Source organism: Chrysochloris asiatica, unplaced genomic scaffold (genome assembly GCF_000296735.1).
Source record: "Chrysochloris asiatica unplaced genomic scaffold, ChrAsi1.0 scaffold00345, whole genome shotgun sequence".
NCBI classification, from domain to species: domain Eukaryota; kingdom Metazoa; phylum Chordata; class Mammalia; order Afrosoricida; family Chrysochloridae; genus Chrysochloris; species Chrysochloris asiatica.
Window position 1 is genome coordinate 827,581 of NW_006408863.1, and position 17,298 is coordinate 844,878.

The 17,298-nt window shown below is 42.5% G+C and overlaps 1 pseudogene; it reads right to left on the bottom strand.

The window, feature by feature from the left end:
• Positions 1-15,430: 15,430 nt before the first annotated feature.
• Positions 15,431-17,089, bottom strand: LOC102816459 (annotated as a pseudogene).
• Between the last annotated feature and the right edge of the window lie 209 nt (positions 17,090-17,298).

The following is a 17,298-nucleotide window of genomic DNA, read 5'->3' on the forward strand; positions in this document are numbered from 1 at the left end:
CATTTGAATACCACAGAAATTAGAAGTGCTGAATGCTGAGAGTCTTGGGATTAAATGTTGTTGTCATTAAGGTGACTCTGAGTCAATTTTGGCTACTACCGACCCCATGAGACAGGAGAACTGAACCAGCGGGTCCCCTAGGCTGGACTCCTCATGAGAGCAGATCTCCTAGTCTTACTCTCACAGAGCAACTGGCGGGGGCGGGATTCAAACTCCTGGCCTTTCCATTAGCAGCCAAATGCTTAATAATTGTGCCACAAGCCTATCAGGATGTTCCCTGAGCACACTGGGCTGTAGAATGGGGTGGCCACACCCACTTGGCGAGGTTGTCATTTACTAGATGCATATATCACAAAGGTTTTTTGTTTAATTTCTCAATTACAATCAAGGATTCCAAGACAACTACTTTTTGTAAACCATACAAGATGGCACAAGTCCTGACAAGTGTCTTCCAATACAGCTCTGCTGTCTGTTTCTAAAAAAGGTAGTCCGGCGCAGTTCCATGTATATGAATCTGAGGTAATGCTAAGCACTCAACTTTATCTTCACTAAGACATAGGAGTGATTGGTCTCATTATGCCCACATGTATGCTAAGCAACAGACATGAAATGAACCCTCCCCCATAAAAAAAAAAAAAAAAAAACCTGAAACTGCATGCTACAAGAATATTCCGTTTCTAAATAAAGAGAAAAGTGGAGTCAGTTGTCTCTGTAGCTTCTGTTTGTGATAGAATTGTTGCTGTTGTGGTTGTTAAGTGCCATCAAGTCGGTTCTGACCCATAGTGACCCTGTATAGGGTTTCCAAGGAGCATCTGGTGAGCTTGAACCACCGACCTTGCAGTTCAAATGACTTTGCAGTCTGGCGCATTAACCCACAGCGCCACACCAGGACTCCGCTGATCCCTTTAGGAGATGCAAGAAAACAGAATGAGCCCTCTTGAACGTTTCAGCTGTACCTTGTAGTCCTCTTACATGCCGAGAAACCTACCTATCACACCCTTAAGTGAGAGAACTGTTGCTGTTAAGTGTGTGTCTTCAAGTCAGTCCGACTGATAATGACCCTGAATAAGGTTTCCAAGGAGAGGCTGGTAAGTTTGAACCAACAACCTTGTGGTTCAAACTAACCTTGCAGTCCAGCACATTATCGTACAGCTCCACACCAGGACTCAATTGATAGAATTGTTATGTGCCTTCAAGTTGGGTACTGCTCAAAGTGACCCTATATAGGGTTTCCAAGGAGCAGCTGGTGAGTTTGAGCCACTGATCTTGTAGTTAAAACCGACCTTGAGGTCAAGTGCTTATCCTATGGTGCCACGCCAGTGATAGAATTGTTGTTGTTAAGTGCCATCGAGTCGGTTCTGACCCATAGCGACCCTGTATAGGGTTTTCAAGGAGCAACTGGTGAGCTTGAACCACCAACCGTGTAGTTGAAATGGCTTTGCAGTCTGGCTCATTAACCCACAGCGCCTTGGGGTGTGAAAATCAGAAGGGTAAATACAAACAAAAACCTCACACAAAATACATTTTCTCATAAACATTCAAGGTGACATTGATCAGTTTAGGTTTTTCTGTGTATAAGATGATTAAATGGTATGCCTGAAACATTGAAGAGGTATTGGTCTGGTTTCTTGCATCTCCTAAATAAATCAGAAATGTTAAACAGAAAAATAATTTTTATGCTCAATAATCATTCATTTGATTCCAATATGTATAAAGCGATGTGTTAGAAGATTTGCACTATCCAAATGGTCCCTCACAAGAATAACATCTGCTTTTTCCTTTGTAAATGTCTGAAATAGCCAATTTGATTTTATTAGTGGCTAAGTCCAACTGTTCTCAACCTAACTGGCTAATACAAGTTCCAGGCAAAACCTGGTCTCCTGTTCTTTGTATTCCCAGGGCCTTTCTCAGTGTCTGGCAGCATGCACATGCTTGTTGAATAAAAGAAAGCATGGTTAAATGAATGACTGTAGTCCCATCTAGCTGTCATGGATTGAATTGAGTTCCCAAAAATATGTGTCAACTTGGCTGGGCCATGATTGTCAGTGATCTATTAGTTATGTGATGATGCAATGTGGCTACTATGTAGTGATGAAGTCATCCTCTGTGATGTCATCTGAGGTGATCAGTCAATCAATTATAAGGGGATCAGGGAGGGATGTGACACCATCCTGTACCAACGATGTAAGCGGAGTGTCTCAGGAAGGTCACCTGCATCATCTTCCACCTTACAAGAAATCAAAGGAGCGAGGCATGAGCAGAGGGGGGAACTTACAACCACCAAGAAAGAAGCACGCGAGTGGTGTGCATCTTTTGGATCTGGTGTCCCTGTACTGGGAATCAGTCTCCTGGATCCAGGGATGATTCATGCTAAGACATAGGAAGCTTTCCAAGAACTTTTGGGCCCACAGATGTTGAAAGGAAACCAGGCTCTTCCTCCAGACTCAACAGAAAGAATTCCTTCCCCTAGAGTCGGTACCTTGACTTCAGACATCCAGCCTCCTAAACTACGAGAGACTAGATTTCTGTTTTTTTAAAGCCCCCCCCATTGGCTATTATTTCTGTTGTAGCTGGACTAGATAATGAAAAATCCAGGTGTTCCCTGCTGTAACACGGTCATCTTGCTTTCTATCCCTGAGTATCTACTCCCATGTAGCCACTGTCTTCTAACTAGTAAGTTGCTATTCTACACGGTGATGTTAGTTCTTATTTATCCTGGAAACGGCACTACTGAGGGTGGCAGTACCCCATTAACTGTTGTGCTTACTTTACAAAACATTCAAAACTGAAGCTGTTTAAAAAGGCAAACAAAACTAAGGAAGACAAAAATCTCAACTAAACTTAAAAACTACAAAAATGAAAAGCTATGTGCCTACCTAAATGGTAATAAAAACAATAATGTTTAAAAGCTTCAAAATAAAACAGTTGTTCAATTAAAAAAAAATATTCACCCAAGGGATGTGAAAAGGAAAAAGAGAAACATTTGACGTAAGAGCAAGGAAACCATTAGTTTATGATTGTTGTTGTTGTTAGGTGCCACCGAGTCAGTTACAACTCTGCCGTCCTGAAAAGGATTTCTGAGAAACAGTTGATGGGTTTGAAGCGCTGAGCTTGAGGTTACCAGTACAGTGCTTAGCCTACCTACTAAATTGTAGAATAATTTATAATTTGAGCAATAGACAAGCAGTTTTCAACAAAATGCAACACAATTGAACATGCGTTAGTGTGTTAAAGTGTGTTGAAGAAGTACATCCAGAATGCTCCTTGCAGGCCAGGATGACCAAACTTCATTTCTCATACTTGGGACATATTGTCAGGTGGGACCTATTGTCAAGAGAAGGATATGGTATTTGATAAGGTGGAGGGTCAGAGAAAAAGAGGAAGACCCCCAATGAGATGGATTGGCAGAGTGGCAGCATCAATGGGCTCAAGTGTGGCAATAATAGTGAGGTTGGCCCAGGACTGGGCAGTGTTTCATTCTGTTGTGCGTAGGGTCGCTATGGGTCAGTACTAACTGGATGACACCTAACAACAAGCATGTTAAAGTAAGTTAGGCCATGCCTTCCAACTAAGAGAGAGTGGAACATGGCGTGTGCAAGGACCCAGCGGTTCATTCTCTATAGGCACTGGCACTGGTGAGTTCTTAAGTACAGTGGGAACAGGAAGCTCCCTGCTCTCCTTAGCCCTCACCTCTAAACACACATCTTCTCTACTGAAGCTGGGCATGGAGTCCATCCCCAAAAGAGTGGCTCTCCTCTCCCCAAGCACCCCTCACGCACTCACCACATTCTACAACTTTCCTTTTCATTATCTTAAAAGTAAAAGACCAAAGACTGTTGGAGCCAAAGTGCAACAGTAGGGGTGAGAACTTGAAAGAGAAAAGATCCCTTTCCAGTTCATGCCACTCTACTCCCTAGCCCCTCATTGAGCTCTTGGCCCAGGAACACACAGAGACATCTGCCAGGAAGGCAGTCAAGGCGGAAAGCTCCTGAGGTTTTCTGTAAGCCCTAAGAACAAGGGTCCTGTGGAGCTTTCCACCACTGATTGGAGCATGGAATATTTTCCCTCCCTTTGAATGGTGAGTTTTTTCCCGTTGCAGTTTATCTCACAAGGGTCAGTCATCCCTCAGCCTGACAACAGACAGTCTTATAAAGAGAACACTCACCCCGAAAGGAGTGCACTCAGAACAATCAACCACAGGGACCAAAAGGCAGCAATGCTCAGGGAGAAAGCTTAGAAGGCAGAAAGGGGCAGGAAAGAAAGACAAAAGGAAATGGGAAACCCAGAGAGGAAGTGTGAAGAGCGTTGTTACAAAGTATATGTAAATTATTGAATGGAAAATCAGTCTGCCTTGTAAACTTTCACCTATCACAACAAAAAACTAAAACTAAAAAATAAAGATTTATATCACAAAATGTAAACAGAATTAAGCATCCTCTCCATCCATATAGTCCTGCTGGTGTGGTAGGACAAACACTGAACTGCAAATCATAAGGTCGGCAGCCAATCCTCTATCCAGGGTTACTAAGAGTTGGAAACGACTCAGTGGCACTTGAGAACAGCAACTACAACTATCTATATGTTCATAGACAACTCTTCTGTATGCCTTTGTTAAATTCTCCAAAATCTGTTCATTTCTTTGTTCACAAGACCAGAGCTCCAATTAAACCCAGACTCTTCAATGTTGTGATTGGTCCCCATGCTCAGTGCCTATTTCCAGGGTTTAGCCCAATGCCAACACTCAATAAACACTCTTTGAATGAAACAAAAATAAAGAAAAGCTTCTACGTGTCTTCCCATCCCATTTTGAGTACAGGATCTGGAATAGGGTATGTCCTCACAAACCTTATGAGGGGGCTTCAAAAAGTTTGTAGAAAAACTGAGATTTAAACCAATGAGATTTCTACACAAACCGGTTGAAGGCCCACGTATGCTGTTAATATTGAGGCTTTAAGGGAAACCATTAATGCAAGGACTATTTTCCATTCTATTAAGAACTGTGCTGTCATATTTTCACTTTTTACATTTTCCACCTTGTCATCAAGAAGTATTTAATGGGGTTATTTTGTATTGTTCAAACCTATCCTTATCTACTCACCTAGTGTTAATTAAAATCCAGCATTTCTTACAATAGGCACACTTGAGGTGCTAAGACCAGCATGCCCGTGTTTTCTATCATCAAGGAGTCAAGCCATTATGTCCAGACAAAGTTGTAACTTCTAATTTGATGTCAGAATGGAACGTGTGGTCACATACCACTTCTAATGAAGAATATTAAGAAACCCTGGGGGCACAATGGTTAAGTGTTTGCCTGTTAACCAAAACTTCAGTGTTTCAACCATCAGCCACTTCATGGTAGAAAGTACCTCCTGGTCTTCTTCCATAAGGGCTATGGCCCTGGAAATGCTCTGGGGCAGCTTCGCTCTGGAACATGGTTGCACTGAGACAGAACCGACTCAGGGGCACCCAACAAATACATGAATAATTGTTGTTGTTATTAGGTGCCATAAAGTCGGTACCAACTGATAGTTACCTTATGCACAGCAGAACAAAACACTGTCCGATCCTGGGCCAACATCACTATTGTTGCCAGGCTTGAGCCCACTGATGCTGCCACTTGGCCAATCCATCTCATCGGGGGGTCTTCCTCTTTTTCTCTGACCCTCCACCTTACCAAACATGACATCCTTTTCCAGGGACTTGTCCTGCCTAACAATATGTCCAAAGCATGAAACATGACATTTGGACATCCTGGCCTCCAAGGAGCACTCTGGCTGCACTTCTTCCAACACAGATTTGTTGGTTCTTTTGGCAACCCATGACACTTTCAATATTCTCCTCCAACACCATAACTCAAAAGCATCAATTCTTCTACGGTCTTCTTTATTCACTGTCCAGCTTTCACAGCATTTGAGATTATTGAAAACACTATGGCTTGGGTCAGGCATACCTTAGTCCTCAAGCTGACATCTTTGCTCTTCAACACTATAAAAAGGTCTTGTGCAGCAGATTTGCCTAATGCAATACGTCATTTTATTTCTTGACTGCTGTTTCCATGAGTGTTGATAGTTGATCCAAGAAGAATGAAATCCTTGACAACTTCAATCTTTTCTCTGTTGATAAGAATGTTGTTTATTGGTCTAGTGGTGAGAATTTTTTTTTTCTTTACATTGAGATGCAATCCATGCCAAAGGCTGTGGAGTTCGAGTTCATCAGTAAGTATTTTAAGTCCTCTTTACTTTCAGCAAGCAAGGTTGTATCATCTGCATATCGCAGGTTGTTAATGGTTCTTCCTCCAATCTTGATGCCACGTTTTTCTACATAGAGCCCTGATTCTCGGATATTTTGCTCAGCATAAAGGTTGAATAAGTATAGTGAAAGAATACAACCCTGTCACACACCTTTCTTAATTTTAAATCATGCAGTGTCCCCATGTTCTGTTCGAACAACTGCCTCTTGGTTCATGTATAGATTCCTCATGAACACAATTAAGTGTTCAGGAATACTCATACTTCACAATGTTGTCCATAGCTTGTTTTGATCCACACAATCAAAAGCCTTTGCATAGTCAATAAAGCACAGGTAAACATTTTTCTGATATTCTCTACTTCCAGTCAAGATCCATCAGACACCAGCAATGATATCCCTCATTCCATGGCCTCTTTTGAAACCAGCCTGAACCTCTGGAAGTTCTCTGTCAATGTATGATTGTAGACGTTTATGTATTACTTTTAGTAAAAATTTAGTTATATGGGATATCAAAGATGTTGCCTGATGATTTCCACATTCTATTGGGTCACCTCTCTTTGGAATGGGCACAAATATGGATCTCTTCCAATCAGTTGGCCAGGTAGTTGTCTTCCAAATTTCTTGGCACCTCACTTTGAACAAAATGAATATTCATTGCATCTCTAAAGTTTTTCCCAAGACAGGATTTGTTTTGGACAATTTTTTTTGAAACTCAGTCATGAGAAAGTTAGGATTAATGGAAAAGCAGAAGAAGGAACAGAGAGGGAGAAAAATGTAATTCGAGAATAAGGGAGTCAGAGGAAAGACATAAAGAATACAAACACAATTCATTTGTTTTGTTACCACAAAATCTGTTTGGCATATTAGAATGTTTCATTAGGATCACCAAAGGGATTTTTAAAAACAAATTTCTTTTTTTAAATTGCTATAAAAAAATCTGAGATGAAACACGTCTCTGACCATCAGAGTCAACTGAGACTATTAAATCTGAGAAACAAATGTCACCTCTAAAAAGATTCTCCAAATCTTTCTTAACTAAGACCAAGAGCACACATTTTTCACTCCCTCAGTCCTCTGTCTCTCTTGTTACCTTTCCAATACCTACTTCCTAATTTGCAAGATGATCACAAATATCAAATTATAGAAAACAAGGATTAAAAACATGTTTATTAGGAAAAGCTTTCTGTGTTTGAAATTCTTACTCGTTGACTCGAGTACTCTCATCAAAATGGCCTAAGATGCAGCCCCACCTCATTCTGTAGGTCTGGAGCAGGGCAAGCCTTAAGATGGCAGGGTCTCCTGTAGAGTGATTTGAGACCTCTGCTGGTCAGACCAATAGAGAACAGGGTGATATTGAGTTCAGAAGGATAACTGTCTTCTGCCATTCAACTGGGGTGGCTCGGGAAGGGAGACATTGGTCTTCTATGACCCGTAAACCACAGAATGGTACTTCACTCATAGTACTTCGTCCAGAAGGGGATGTGGTGACAAGAGTGTTCGCTGACAGTTTAGGAAATACATTCCACAGAAGATGCTGAGAATCTGGGTGTCCTCTAAACCTCAGGAATCACTGGTGACTCAGGGAAGAGGGTCTGCCTGAAATGGAATCTGCTGAGCAAAAGTGACTGGCTGCATTTGAGTAGCCCCCACACGATGTTTCTCAAATGTAACTGCAAAATGCAAAGTTTAAATTTCAATGAATGAAAAGTAGCTAGTACGCAGATTCTGCTTCTCAGCCTCTCTCCATCACTACAGAGAGGACCTTGAGCATACAAGAAGGGAAATGACTCTTCATCTTAACATTTTTGCCCTTTTCCCTTCACCCATTGTTCAGTTTAGTTTTGACCTGATTAGGTAATGAGAAATATTTTAAATCAACAGGATTACTTCAAATACAAGTATATATTTTTAAAGTATATTTAAAAAGTAATCCTGTTGATTTAAAGCACTTCTCATTACCAGCTCCTAACCCCACTATTGGCAAAGAAAACGGCACCAGGAATTAATGGAATAAAAATTGAAATCTTTCAAGAAAGTGAGGCAGCACAAGAGGCACTCTCTCATCTCTGCCAAGAAGTTTGGAAGACAACTCTTTGGTAGACTGATTGGAAGAGATCCTCATCTGTGCCCGTTCCAAAGAGAGGTGAGCCAACAGAATGCGGAAGTCATCAGACAATCTCTTTGATATCCCACGCGAGTAAAGTTTTGCTAAAGGTAATACAGAAATGGCTACAATCATACATTGACAGAGAACTTCCAGAGGTTCAAGATGGATTCAGAAGAGGTCGTGGAACGAGAGATATCATTGCTGATGTCTGATGGATCTTGGCTGAAAGCAGAGAATATCAGAAAGATGTTTACCTATGCTTTATTGACTATGCAAAGGCTTTCAATTGTGTGGATCATGACAAGCTATGGACAACATTGAGAAGTATGAGTATTCCAGAACACTTAATTGTACTTCTGAGAAACCTGGACCTGGACCAAGAAGCAGTTGTTCGAACAGAGCATGGGAACATTGAATGTTTTAAAATTGGGAAATGTGTGCGACAAGGTTCTATTCTTTCACCATACTTATTCAACCTGTATGCTGAGCAAATAATATGAGAAGCTAGGTTCTATGAAGAAAAACGTGGCATCAGGATTGGAGGAAGACTCGTTAACAACCTGCGATATGCAGATGATACAACCTTGCTTGCTGAAAGTGAAGAGGACTTGAAACATTTACTGATGAAGATCAAGGAACACAGCCTTTGGTATGGATTGCATCTCAATGTCAAGAAAACAAAAATCCTCACCACTGGACCAATAAACAGCATTCTTATCAATGGAGAAGAGATTGAAGTTGTCAAGGACTTCATTCTTCTTGGATCAACTATCAACATTCATGGAAGCAGCAGTCAAGAGATCAGAGGACATATTGCATTGGGCAAATCTGCTGCACAGGAACTTTTTAAAGTGTTGAAGAGCAAAGATATCACCTTGGAGACTAAGGTACGCCTGACCCAAGCCATGGTATTTTCAATAACCTCATATGGATGCAAAAGCTGGACGGTGAATAAGGAAGATTGTAGAAGAACTGATGCCTTTGAATTGTGGTGTTGGAGGAGAATACTGAAAGTGCCATGGACTGCCAAAAGAACCAATAGAACTGTTTTGGAAGAAGTGCAGCCAGAGGGTTCCTTGGAAGCCAGGATGGCTAAACTTCCTCTCTCATACTTTGGACATATTGTAAGGAGGGAACAGTCACTGGAAAAGGATGTCATACTGGATAAGATGGAGGGTCAGAGAAAAAGTGGAAGACCCCCAACGAGATGGATCGGCCAGGTGGCATCATTGATGGCATTGAGTGTGGCGGCAGTAGTGAGGTTGGACCAGGATTGGACATTGTTTCGTTCTGCTTTGCATGGGGTTGCTATTAGTCAGTTCTGACTCGATGGCACCTGATAACAACAACAACAACACCACTACATCACCAGTGACCCTTGAATCACTTTAATGGTGTCCTTAAATATGGCAGGATGAGACAGTTCAACCAACTCCACCTAAGGTCTCCTATCCAAGCTGAGAACAGATTCTGAGCATGCTTTGGATGGCTGGCGCTGGTCTGCATGTCTGACATTTGTGTCCGTTGGAAGGAGAAGCTGTTGATGGTCCACACCCATCAACTGTAGTCACTGAAAACCCTGTGTCTGTGGGGAAGGAAACACCACGGTTTAGGAATCCTCTTCATCCTTTCTGTTTTTCTGGCCCTACCATCTCACAGTCCCTCCCTTGCTTGGATTCAAAGGCCCCAACTTCCAACCCCCTCAGCCCAGCTAATGCTGAGACAGTGGACTTGTCCTTTTAACAGTTGTGAAAATGCTGCTTGCCCTTGTCCCTTGGTGGACCCTCATTAGGGTTCAAATATAAAGTTGCAAATGAACAAATCACTCACCATCTTACCCTGGAAGATAAGCTTTATTTCAGCCTAATTTGACTTCCCTTCCTTTGTGTTCAAATGCATTTGATCACAGCCCTTTCTTCTATTCTCTACTGGGCAACTTTGATTCTCTTTTTTCTCATATTAGTCCCACATTATTGATTTTTCTTTCTTCGAGCTCCGGTACCACTTACAGCCTTTACCACTCAGAAAACCACTGAAGCAAAAGGAACATATAATCCGGACTCTTCCTATGATAAACAAGGAAATTGATGGTCACGGAGGGTTTATTATTCACTAAAGATCACAAATCCATGGAGTCTCACCTAAACCTCCAACCGTCAGCTCATTGCTGCTTCTTAAACTGAAGTTTCCACCTGCTACTTAACCCCCTAAGGAGCTCTGGTAGCGTAGTGGTTACGAATTGGGCTGCAAACCTACGGTCAGCGGTTCGAAACTACCAGCTGCTTCGCGGGAGAAAGATCAGGCTTTCTACTCCCGTAAAGATTTACACCCTCAGAAACCCTGTACAGGGTTGCTATGGGTCGGAACTGACTCAACAGCACTAAACAACAAGAACTTAACCCCCTATTTCTTTGGATTGCTGTATGACTTTTAGAACAGTATAGTTTTCACATCGGCATGGAATTTTACAGTCTGAATCTCAGATATGCAGGTATATGCAGATGCATGTATATGAAGTTTACAAATAATGCATTCAATTTTCTGGACGAAGCGGATCAGTATTTGGGCCCCAAGGAAAGAGCAATTCTAACAGGGTGGATGCATTTTTGGAAGTCAGTTATTCTGTGAAGGCAACTCACCTCCTAGTCCTTAGTTGGAAACGTGTCAGTCAGAAACTGGCAATGGGGGTCTGCCTTATGACCATGAACTAAAGTACACATGTCGTTGTCAGGTGCCCGTAAGTCCATTCTGGCTCAAAGGGACCCTCTGTGCAGCAGGAGGAAACACTCTGTGGTTCCTTTACCATCCTTGAACACTCATACATAACACTAAGAGTCAAAAACAAAAAGTAAACCTAGGAGCAACTGTTCAGGGTTTTAATCTGCTGCTTTTTAAAGGCTACTGATGTCCTTATTTTCCCTCAAGCTGGTATCCTTCATTGTGGACTCACACTGCTTGTCTGTTTCTACAATAGAGAATGGCTTGGCTTCTAAATACTCTTCCCGGTGAGTGACCACGTTGCTTTTCAGCAGCCCCTTATGTGACAAGGAGAAACAAGAGTGGCTTCTTCAATTGTGCTGGTGGGGAAGGCTTCACCGCCCCACGTTGGGTGAAAGAAGAGACGTGCCCCGTACTGTAAGTATCAGTCTGGGGGGCGGCAGGGGAAGACATTTGATGCTTCAGAACAGGCTTGAGTCCTCCAACCATTGATGAAAATGACCTAGTGAAAGGTGATACCCACTAGTCCCGAGAGTTTAAATAATTGATGTGACGTGATCGTTTTGTTTCTTGGGATTTGCAGCCTCTTTGTGTAAAGAGAGCTCAAGCAAACTGCTTTCTCAGTGCAGTAAGCCAGACGTTTGGACCTACGAGAGGAATTATACAGTTGAACGTAAATTAAAAAACCCACGATGCAGCAAGGAAGCACAAAGATGTAGTTTCCACAACCTCTTACATGTTTTCTCTCCATCACTGGTCAAGCCCATTCCAACCCCTTTCCTTGCCTTCTGCCTCTTGTTCATTGTTAGGCACCAACTAGTCAGTTCTGACTCCTGGTGACCTTACATGTGGAGAGTAGAACTAGGGTTTTATGACTTTTCAGAAGGAGCTCTTAACATCTCTGGGTGGGTTCGAAGCACTAACCATCTGCTCCACCCAGGGACTGTCCCTCTACTCTTCCATCAACATAACACAGACCCCCCACCTTTATCCAAATACTCAAAGTCCAAGACAGCGCACCAGTAAGGATCTTCCCCGCTGAATTCAGACTGCTTGGCCTGTGCAGCCAGCCCATTTCTACTATACTAAAGGCTTGACATACCAGAAATGGGCCCCACATTTTCTGATGCCCCAAGTAGACATCCCTTTCTGCCTCCATTGCTCACAGGCTGTAGGACAACCCATCACCCACCATAGGAGATCAAGCGCTTTATATCACAGCCTCCTCCATTGGCTCAGGGTCCTCGCCCCTGCTCCAGCTTCCTGCCCCTGTCCTTCTTCTGAAACTGTCTCCATTGGGTCAAATTCCAGGACCCCACTGAGGGCTGAGGAATCTGACCTTCTGCTTTCCCATCTTGCTCTTCCTCCTCCTCCCCGGCACCCCTCCCTGAGGGGTGCAGTACCTGACCGCCTTCATCCCACACATTGCCACTTGAGTGACCCCATTCACTGCTGTGAATTTCATTTTTATCTCAGGACGTTGTTGTGGTGAGATGTGCTCATAGGATGGACCCCATGAACAGAGTAAAACAGCCCATAGTGTTTCCAAGGCTGTAATATTTACAGAAAGCAGATCTGGTGGTGCACTGTGCTAAGTGCTAGCCTGGTAACCTCAAGGTTGACAATTCAAATCCACCAGTTGCTCCATGAGAGAGATAAGGCTGTCTGCTCTTCTCTGTGCTATAGGGTCACTGTGAATCAGAGTTGATTGAGAAGCAGTGGGTTTTGGGTTTTTGTTTTCATCTCTGTGGAAGCAGATCTGCAGGTCTTTTCTCCTGAGAAGCCACTAAGTGGGTTCAAGCCACCGACCTTTCAGTGAGCAGCCAAGCACTTGGCCACTGCATCACCAGGGCTCCTTAACTGCTACCTGAGGGATCCATGCCAGGATCATGCTGCCCTATAACACTAGAATCAAGCTCTCTGCACCTGGTCCGTGTGCCCACTGAGACCACTCACCTTCCACACTGAGCCTCCCCCCTATACCTAGTCCATGTGCCCACTGAGACCACTAACCTTCCACACTGAGCCTTCACCCTATACCTGCTCCGTGTGCCCACTGAGACCACTAACCTTCCATTCTGAGCCTTCACCCTATATATACCTGCTCCGTGTGCCCACTGAAACCACTAATCTTCCACACTGAGCCTTCCCCTCCTGCATTTACTGAGGATCATCCTTATCCCCTCCTGATGCGCCCTCTCCACCTGATATCCACCACAGGGGCTTGCATGCCAGAAGTCACAAACACACCCCATCATCTACCTCATGTATATTAGCTATGTCAAATCAGCCCACTTTATAGCTGTTCCAGCATTGTCCCAATGGACCCTGCCATGATTTCTGCTCTAACACAGAACAATCTGTTAGGGACAGAACTGTATCCCCAAATGCTATGTGAAACCCTAACCCTTTACCTGCGAGTATGACCTTTTATTATGTTAAGGAGATTGTGCCAGAGTGGGGTGTGTCCTAAATCTCATTGCCTCTCAGTAGACTGGACAGAGACACAGATGCAGAGAAAGGCAGACAGCTTCTATAAGCAAAGGGGTACTGAGGAAAGTAGACTGGACAGAGGCACGCAACACTAGGAGCCACTGGCCTACATGCTGCTCCCCAGAGACCCTGTCCCTCACCTGGCCCCTGGCAGCTCCTTCATACTTTGGTTTGTTTTCATTAATATATTTATTATAACAGATCTTTAGTCATTATTTTAATGAAAAATTTTCCATGAAATCTCACAAAATCCTTTAAGGTATTGTTGTTAAGTGTCATCAAGTAAATTTTGACCCATAGCGACTCTGTATAGGGTTTCTGAGGAGCAGCTGGTGAGCTTGAGCCACCGACCTTGCAGTTCAAATGGCTTTGCAGTCTGGCGCATTAACCGACAGCGCCACACTATTAGTATTAGCTTTTTCCTTTTATGGAGTGACAGTTAATTTATGAAATATTTACAGTGTTTATAATAACAAGAGGATGTCTAGCAAAATTTTTTATACTTACAAAATTCATGCTTTATACTACTACATTTGAGATGTCTTATTTGGTAGATCAATTAAGCATTGACAAAATAATTTACAAAGATAGATTTAGTCTATCTTAATTCATTGAAAATAAGACCATATTAGCTATAAATAGTCTTTTACAAGTCATTATAAAACATTGATTATTAAAACTGTAGGCTTAACTTCTACACATATGCTTGCTAAATGAGTTAGTTCAGATATCAAATAGTATGCATTTAAAATTTCGTTTAATACTACAAAAAGAGAAAGAAAATAAAAAACAATGAGACAAAAACACCAAAAACCCTGAAAAACCAAACTGCTTGGTGCTTCAAGTAAACATTTGTAGAACCAGTTTGTATGCACACTTGAGGGGAGGGACACCCGACACCATTTCAGCAGAAAATCATTCAGCACAATACTGGAAGGACTACGCTCAACAGATACACCCATGGACATTTCCTTCCAAGAAAGAGGCTCCAAAGAGCTCCCAGACACAAGATGGCGAGCCCTCCTTTGGTAGATGAACCAGTTGAACTACAGCAAGGTCTGTGAACCAGTCACATGGAAGTACCATCGTGTGGTACCCTACACAGTGCTGTTGGCCACAACCTGAAAAGCAGTCTGAATTTTAGGTGAGCTCATGAAAAATTTAGAAAACAGAACCAATTAAGTTTTAAAAACAGAGTGATGAAATCACATTTAACTGGGACCCCATTAGTCTTAATATGAAAATATGCTTCTCTTGGAAAGGAGGGGAAAACACTCCATGTTCCCAAATTTCAAAATAATGAGCAAAACTCATCTGTGCACTTCCTGCTCCTTAAATCACCACCTCTGGTGGCATGGCGTTTGCCAGTTGGTTCAACACCTTGCTTTAGGATAGAGTGCCTACCTGGGTGAGCTTTATTTGATGGTGGCAGTATCTCACACCTTTCATGCCTGAGTTAATTTTAGATCCAAAGGAACCATCAGAAGCAACTTAGGGGAGACCCCATTTCACAAACACATTTCCCTTTTAACTTAAAATAATGAGGCTTCAATGCAGCCCACCAAACCCATATTTTATACAGAGTATTTGTAGAGAGATGAATGAAATGGAAATTTTATCGTTGCTCATTTAATGGTGTCAGGATTTCTCAAATCATCATCTGGCTCCTTTCCTCAGATTGCCAAGCGGGTTCTATGTTTCTGGTAGTATGTATTACAGAAGGCACATACTCAAGCGTTTAAGGCCAGGTTAGTTCGAGTTCTATATGGAGGCAAGTATTGTAGTCTACTTTGTGCAGATGCACGAGATCAAAGTTAGATATTTCCTTCATGCAGAGGTGGCACTCGATGCCAGGGTTGCTGTTCAAAAGTGAGTTAGCATGTGGGGCATCATTTGGGAAGGACTTGATGAGCAAGTTGGGGGATCTGAGATCTTGGCCAAGTTGGTGATCTGCAATTCCTCCAGCCATTTGATGTACTCATCTCACAAAGCTAAGAACTCCATGTAACGTTGTTCCCCTGGATTCAGCTGTCGTGGTTTGATTCTGGGGTTCCACTTAACGTAGCAATTCAGTCAAAATACAAATGGTGCATACTAGTGACTCATTATAACATGAGGCTGATTTCTTTAGTATAGAAAGGGGTTTTGAATTTTTCTTTGTTGCTGCTTATCCTCGACCATAAGGAAACAGTTCTTTTAGTAACTTTGTGTCTCTCTGGAACAGATTCACAATTGTAGAAGAAAGTCCCATACCAGCAACTATATAGATGACCCAGAATTGTAACAAAAAAGTGTTCATTGAACTCAAAAGCTGTAGGGAACTGTTTTGACATTTGCCACACACAATCAACAAACTGTAGAAAAATGGAAGAAATGTCTGCATCAGTGTGGTTTTTATCACCATGACCTAGTCGAGATGAAAATTTATGTCCAAAGCGTATCCATTCTCTTTGTACCAAGACTTCAGAGTCTTCAGTGCTCCAGTAGAAGCTGGCCAACATCAGCACATTCCAGTCCTCATGCAGAGCACCAGCACCGAGCTTTTCCCTGAAGATACTCTGTCGGCCACCTGAATAGCTCTGTCCAAACCAGCTTGGTATGTTCTATCCAATGAGGAGGCTCCAAACTGGACAACCAATGAGATTCTTCTACATTAGCATAAACAAGGTCTTTCACACGCATAACATATGTATTATGAATGGCATATCCTCCTCCTGTTACCTTGTTGCTTACAGCATTGACACTGAGTCTTGTGTCAAAAATAGTGAGTTTAGAAATGTGTCTCTTAGTTTCTTTGACAACAACAAGATATTTTTTGTCATCTTTATTCTGTTTAGCACTCATACTGACCAGAGGCTGACTGCAACGCGCGGTGACACTTTTATTTTCGGGATGAAATCAAGACAGTACTGGAATTTAATGTCGGGATGGAAAAGTGGTAACTTTCCTGAGGCGTGATACAGAACCACCCAAAGGGCAGAGCAAGTGCCAAAGTGACTCTCCAACAGTAAAGGCAAACCTTCAACTGGGCAGTAACGAGCCAACCATCCATGTGAAACTTTCCTTTGTTTAAAAATGTAAATATGCCAGAAGCAAGGCTTATCTAGTGAGGACCTCAAGCACAGCTCTTCTACTGTGACCGTCTTGCTTCAACGCAAACCTCAAGTCCCTCATGTCTTTACAAGTAATACTTAGAGCACAGGAATTTTCTCCTCTATTTGTAGTGCACCCCAGTTTTTCAGTTTTGACATTACACCCAGAGGAGCATCAAGTATTAGAATAGACTTTGTTTCTAAATGTCTTAAATAAAGACAAAAATTTGTGACGTATCCTCTTTCTGTAATGGGGGACGTCCTTATTAACTCTGTTTCAAGAAGTCCTCTTAATTGATTCATTCTCCAAAGAGTGAGAATGATATTTTGGATTTGGTAGAGAAGTCAAGTCATGCTGGAGAGTCTGAAGACAGATGATGAGCTCCCCAGAGCTGCCAAAGTCGCAGCCAAAGCAGCACATCTCTCCCATTTCTGGCTTCTTGGCTCCTGAATTCCTTCCCTTTGAACTGTGGCATTCCACAGTTAGGCATCTCTCCTCAGATGACATACAGTGTGTCTCCAAAGACAGCCTGCTTTCTGTGCCCCAATACAAAAACCAGATGCAAAGCTGATTACAAACCCTTAGCTCTCATGAACTGAGACACAAAAATCCTCAACAACATATTAGGAAATCAATTG